The sequence below is a fragment of the Quercus suber genome, unplaced genomic scaffold (assembly GCF_002906115.3).
Source record: "Quercus suber isolate HL8 unplaced genomic scaffold, Cork oak 2.0 scaffold_422, whole genome shotgun sequence".
Taxonomy (NCBI): Eukaryota; Viridiplantae; Streptophyta; class Magnoliopsida; order Fagales; family Fagaceae; genus Quercus; species Quercus suber.
This window is the reverse complement of record NW_027069873.1, coordinates 440529-446513: the sequence shown is the minus strand read 5'-3', so window position 1 is coordinate 446513 and position 5985 is coordinate 440529. Positions and strand designations below refer to the sequence as shown.

General features: G+C 28.2%; 1 long non-coding RNA gene across 1 annotated transcript; it reads right to left on the bottom strand.

Annotated features, from left to right (window-relative positions):
• Positions 1-1183: 1183 nt before the first annotated feature.
• On the bottom strand, positions 1184-3864 carry LOC136062513 (uncharacterized). The gene is made up of 4 exons (XR_010624226.1): positions 3770-3864; positions 3618-3635; positions 3370-3443; positions 1184-1256 (listed from the first exon to the last, which is right to left on the bottom strand). It is a non-coding gene; the product is annotated as an uncharacterized LOC136062513 (long non-coding RNA).
• Between the last annotated feature and the right edge of the window lie 2121 nt (positions 3865-5985).

Here is a 5985-nt window from a genome sequence, read left to right as displayed (position 1 = left end):
AATATGATTTGTTTAAACAATGCAAAGAAATTTAATAGTGATTGTTGTATTTGCAGTTGCACTGTGCATTTATTTTAATTCCTTTCTAACCTCGATTACCCAAATACTCAAATCAACGTTTCTAACACAAATATGCAAAACCAAACCAATTCTAACCCAAATACCTTAATATATGAACCAAAATCTAAAATCAAACTTGAATTAAAATCAATCTAGCCAAAATTCTCAAAGGCAAAACCTAACGGAGAAAGAGAAAAATTTACCAATTGCGACCCTCTGATCTCTATATTCGCACCTTATGGAGCCTCTGTATAGTGGTTTTGGTCATCTGATAGGGGCGTTAGGGCGGTAGTATCTCTCTTCGAGTAGAATCTGTCATTCTATTTTATTTTCAGTATTTTATTTTTAAAAAGAACCTTACCCATAACGGCTCCAGCAGTATGACAATTGGGGAAAGCCAGTTTTTCGGTGGCTGCAAACGAACATCGGCGGCGACGGTGCCCTTAGATGTTCCTCCTTCTCTCTCTGCGCCTTACAAACTCTCATACTCTTTGTATCTCTCTTAATCCTTTTGGTTTTTTATCTATACTACTATTTAAGGGGCTTCCCCTGTTTGGATTTCACATTTTTTATGTCTAAAATACCCTCATCATACCTACTTACAAGTTTTCAACTAATGGGGATAGATATGTAAATTAAAACTTCTATACTTTAAAACCTACAAACTCACGTACGTTTAGCAGTTTCTATCTCTTATTCTTCTTCAAATTCAAGACATTTTCTATACTACTATTTAAGGGGCTTCCCCTGTTTGGATTCCACATTCATTTGAAAATATCCATGTTACCTTATATTAAAAAAATCCCACTATCTATCCCACGTTAAACATCTCAAGTTTTCCTCTCTCCTTTTTTTTTTTTTTAAATTTTTTTTTATTACCTTTTTGGTGTTGTTGATGTTGTTTTTTTTTTTTCAAATTTTATGTATGAAGTTATCATTTTTACTATACATCCATGACATAAGTAAATAAAAGCTTAAATTGAAAATTTTATGGCAAGAGATACATGTTAATTGTATAAGAAGAAATATAGTTTCCATTACGAAAGAATTTTTTTACAACACTTTCTTAGATAACAATCACTTTATGTGAGGTTTAATACATATAATAATTCTTGTAAAGTTTTCACCCGAACTTATCTAATATTTCATTCCAATGACTCCTCAATGCAATCCAAAAAATTTGTACGTACGTGAACCTGAGAGAGATAAAAGAATTAGGGTTAAACCAAGTATTTAAAAAAAAAATAAACAAAAAAACTTTAATCCATGTTGTCACTTTAATTTTTGTAATTGAAAAATATAGTAATTTTAAATAATTATGAACCTGAGAGAGATAAAAGAATTAGGGTTAAACCAAGTATTTAAAAAAAATAAACAAAAAAAACTTTAATCCATGTTGTCATTTTAATTTTTGTAATTGAAAACTATAGTAATTTTAAATAATTATGAATGAAAACAATTAACTTCTACAAAACAAAAATAGAATAGCCTCTAAGCGTGGCTCTCAGGCAAGTATGATAAAGTGAAAAGTTTTCATTAGAATTGTACCCTTTAAGGTTTAAAGGATAAGACTGTAAAAAAAAAAAAATTTGAGAGGAATGCTCTGCATTTGGTTCCACGTTGCTAACAGCACCACAGGTGGTCTTGCCTGGCTTGCAATTGAGATTAAATCCATTTAAATTTTTGTTCATAAAATTCTATAATTAATTTATTACAGCATAAATAAAAAAGCAACCCTACTCACCTTAGATTCTATAATCAGATGGTTGCAACCTGGGGCATTAAAAATTGGATAACAATGAATGGAAGTCAAAAGAAGACACGTTGAGAGCAAAAACAAATACATATATTTAAAGCAGCAATTGAATGTAAGAAATAGAAAATTAAAAAACAGGATAAGTAAAAGAAGAATATTTGTTTATATACTTATCCGGATAATCTTGGAGGTCAGGTAATCAAGTCTTTTGTTATTCCAGTGAGTAATATTCTATTTGGGGTTTTTTTTTTTTTTTTTTTTGATATTTCCAGAAGAAGAAGATGAAAAGGAAGGAGGATATAGCATGAAACTTAAATAAAATAAAATAAAATCTACATAAGCAAAAGAAGTTAAAAAGAAGTTAAATTTTTTAAATTTGATAGTAAAGGAGTTTCTTAGGAGTAAAACATGGGAGAGTGGAATTCAAGCAATTTGTTAGGAGTAAAATGTGGGAGTGGAATTCAAACGTGTTAAGGTTTTTTTTTTTTTTTTTTTTTTTGGAATTTGAAAAAAGAAAAAAGGGTGGCGGGGTATTTATTTTTTACAAAACGTAGGATTTTATTTTATTTTATTTTATTTTTGATATTTCCAGAAGAAGAAGATGAAAAGGAAGGAGGATATAGCATGAAACTTAAATAAAATAAAATAAAATCTACATAAGCAAAAGAAGTTAAATTTTTTAAATTTGATAGTAAAGGAGTTTCTTAGGAGTAAAACATGGAGAGTGGAATTCAAGCAATTTGTTAGGTAAAATGTGGGAGTGGAATTCAAACGTGTTTAGTTTTTTTTTTTTTTTTTTTTTTTTGAATTTGAAAAAAGAAAAAAGGGTGGCCGGGGTATTTATTTTTACAAAACGTAGGATTTTATTTATTTTTTTCAAAATAGAAACATGGTAGATAATTTTTTTGATACAATGTGGGCTTTTTTCATTAGGTTTTTTTTTTTGTTTTCAATTTTTATCAATTTAAAATTTTAAAACAATTTCTTATGATTTAGAGATAGAATAAGTTTATTAAATTAAGGGTATTTCATTAGTAGTTTTTTTTTTTTTTTTACTGAACGTGAGGTTTTTTCTAGAATAAAATATTAGAAATTTGACTATTTAGTTGTGTTTTTTTTTTCTTTTTTTACCTGTACGTGAGGTTTTTTTTTTTTAAAAGAATATAATATTAAAAACGTGTGTTAGAATAAGTGGGTCAATGGAAAGGTTTTTTCAAATTTATCTAAAATTTAGGACTTTTTAAATTGATAATTTTTAAATTGAACTTATCTAATATTCCATTTTAACGTGATACATATATATATATATATATATAAAGGTGGAACTCAAGGTTGCTACATACCTAAATAAATAATAAAAAAAAAAATTAATGCCAAAACCATATATATTCAGTCACCACCAACATTTCAAAATTACATTTAAAAAAAAAGAAAAAAAAAAGTTAACGTGATACATATATATTATATATAAAAAAAAAAAGTAGAACTCAAAGAAAAAACAAAACTTTCTTAAAAAGAAAAAAAAATGAAGAAGGAGGTAAGGGAAGCCATACTGTTTAACTGTTCACGAATGATTTTGAATGCTTCTTTTGTAGCATAAGACAGCCTTGTTAGTGGATCACAATACCTACAACATGAAATGACAATTCATTAAGAAGTACAATGGTAAAGTATACGAAGAAAAAAAGAGAGAGAGAGTTAATGTGATACATATAAGAAAAAAAAAAGTAGAATTCAAAGAAAGTCAATCATAAATAAAGAAAACAAAACAAAACAAAAAGGAACTTGCAAAAGATAGAACCTGAAAATTTGTTGGAGTCTTTGACAGTAACATTTAAAAAAGAAAAAAAAGAAAAAAAAAAGAGAGTTAACGTGATACATATAAGAAAAAAAAGTAGAACTCAAAGAAAGTCAATCAAAATAAACAAAAAAACAAAACAAAGAGGAACTTACAAAAGATAGAACCTGAAAATTTGTTGGAGCCTCTGATAGTAAATGTTTTTAATCTAAAGAAAAAGAAATGAGGATGTAGAGCTAAACTAAATGTCTTGAATTTGAAGAAGAATAAGAGATAGAAACTGCTAAACGTACGTGAGTTTGTAGGTTTTAAAGTATAGAAGTTTTAATTTACATATCTATCCCCATTAGTTGAAAACTTGTAAGTGGGTATGATGAGGGTATTTTAGACATAAANCTACGCCTCGCGCGAGTTTTTCCTGCCTTGCAAAGGTGGTGGGGCGAAGATGGGGCAAGATTTTAGTCCCGTACCACGTGATAGGACGGGCGAGGATGAGTTTAGACTTTTTAGACCCACCCTCCTTGCCTCTGCCCGTTCCCGCTTGCTAAGGGTTATAATTTAAATTTTTCATAACCTAAAATCTTACTATTTAAATAAACATATCAATATTAACTTATTTTATTCTACTCAATTTGGTTATAATATGCTATGATTTTTATATAGTGTTTTTTGTTTTTTTTTGTTTTTTGTTTTGTTGTTGTTGTTGTTGTTGTGATTGTCTTGTTAAACACTTGGATATATTATTCAATTTTTTTCTAAAAATTGATTTGATTTGGTGGGATAAATTTAGTTGTAATTTTAAGTATTTTTTATTAATGAAATAGGTTTTATTAAAAAAATTGTACTAGTTGCAAGACAAATTAACAAAAAGTAGAGTTTTACGGGATGAGGTGGGGCTTTACGAGGCCCCAAGGGGCAAGGATGGGTGAGAAAGTTTTCTCTGTCATGCGGGGCGAGGTGGGGATGAGGTAAGACAAAACCATGCAAGGCGGGAATGAAGACCCATCCTTCGGCCCCGCCCTATCTTATTGCTATCCTAACCCCAGATCAAGATACAACTTCACACTCAACTATTCAAGTTATACTATTTAGCAACAATTATAGAGCATGCTAAAAAAATCATCAATCAATATACAAATTGGTATATTGATCAAATAAATTTTAAAACATTATAGCTTAAAAGGTAGCAAAACTAATATAAATTCTTCATTTAGAAATGATGAAGCATTCTTTCATTTTGATTATAAGTGAACTAGAAACTAGAAAACATTTGCTTAGGTTAACATAATTATATAATAAAATAAAAAGTCATACTATCACAACATAGAAAAATAAAAACCCTTAAAGTTTCATCAAAACCAAAAATTTATCCTAAAAAAAAAAAAAAAAACCAAAAACTGATTTTTTGATAAGATTAGTAGAATCAATAGGATCTCATATGATCCTATACGATCCTACATACAATCCCACAATTTTTATGATTCAAGTGTGATCCTAAATGTTTTGGTGAGGTGGGATTGTAAAATCGTACAATCTTATTATCCAAATCGCATTTTGACAACTAAGGTAGGTATAAAAATTCACACTTGAAAATAAGACCAATTGTAATTATTTTATGATTTTATATGTAAATAGGTTAAAAATGCCACTGTAACAGATTATGTGTTTGCACATGAAAAATTCGTAATTAATTGTGTACTATCAATTGTGGATGCCTTTAAAGACAATATGAATTTTATTTTTTATAGGAATTACTTTAGGTATCCAAAATTCATAGTATGCAATTTAGTACATAATTTTTCATGTGTGAACATAAAGTGGCAGTTTTAACACATTTACACATAAATTGTAAATAATTGCAATTGCTCTTATTTTCACGAGGGAATTTTTATACCTATACCAGACATGTTAACATAGATTTATTGGTCATCAAATAAGCATTTTAATAATTATGATATTAAATTTAAATTCATTAATCAACACTGCATTACTTACTAACCATATTTTTATTAATTGGTTAATTACATGTAATAATTAATTAGTAAGAACCCTAATCCACCTTCAAACAATCCCCAATTCAATAACAAATCCTTAAGAATACATCATATAAGTTGAATTCAGCAATACCCATAATTTAAACTCTTGATTCCCTTTAATCTAATTGGGTACTTAAACCTTTCTATAAATTGAATTTAGCAATACCCATAATTTAAACTCTTGTTTCCTTTGATCTAATTGGGTACTTAAACCTTTCTACTCACATGAAGTTCACGTAACTACTTTAATTCCCAACAATCTCCAATTGGAAAAAATCACAAAAGTAAATCATCAAACACTAGAGCTACACAATGAAGAAAAGACATATACAAGA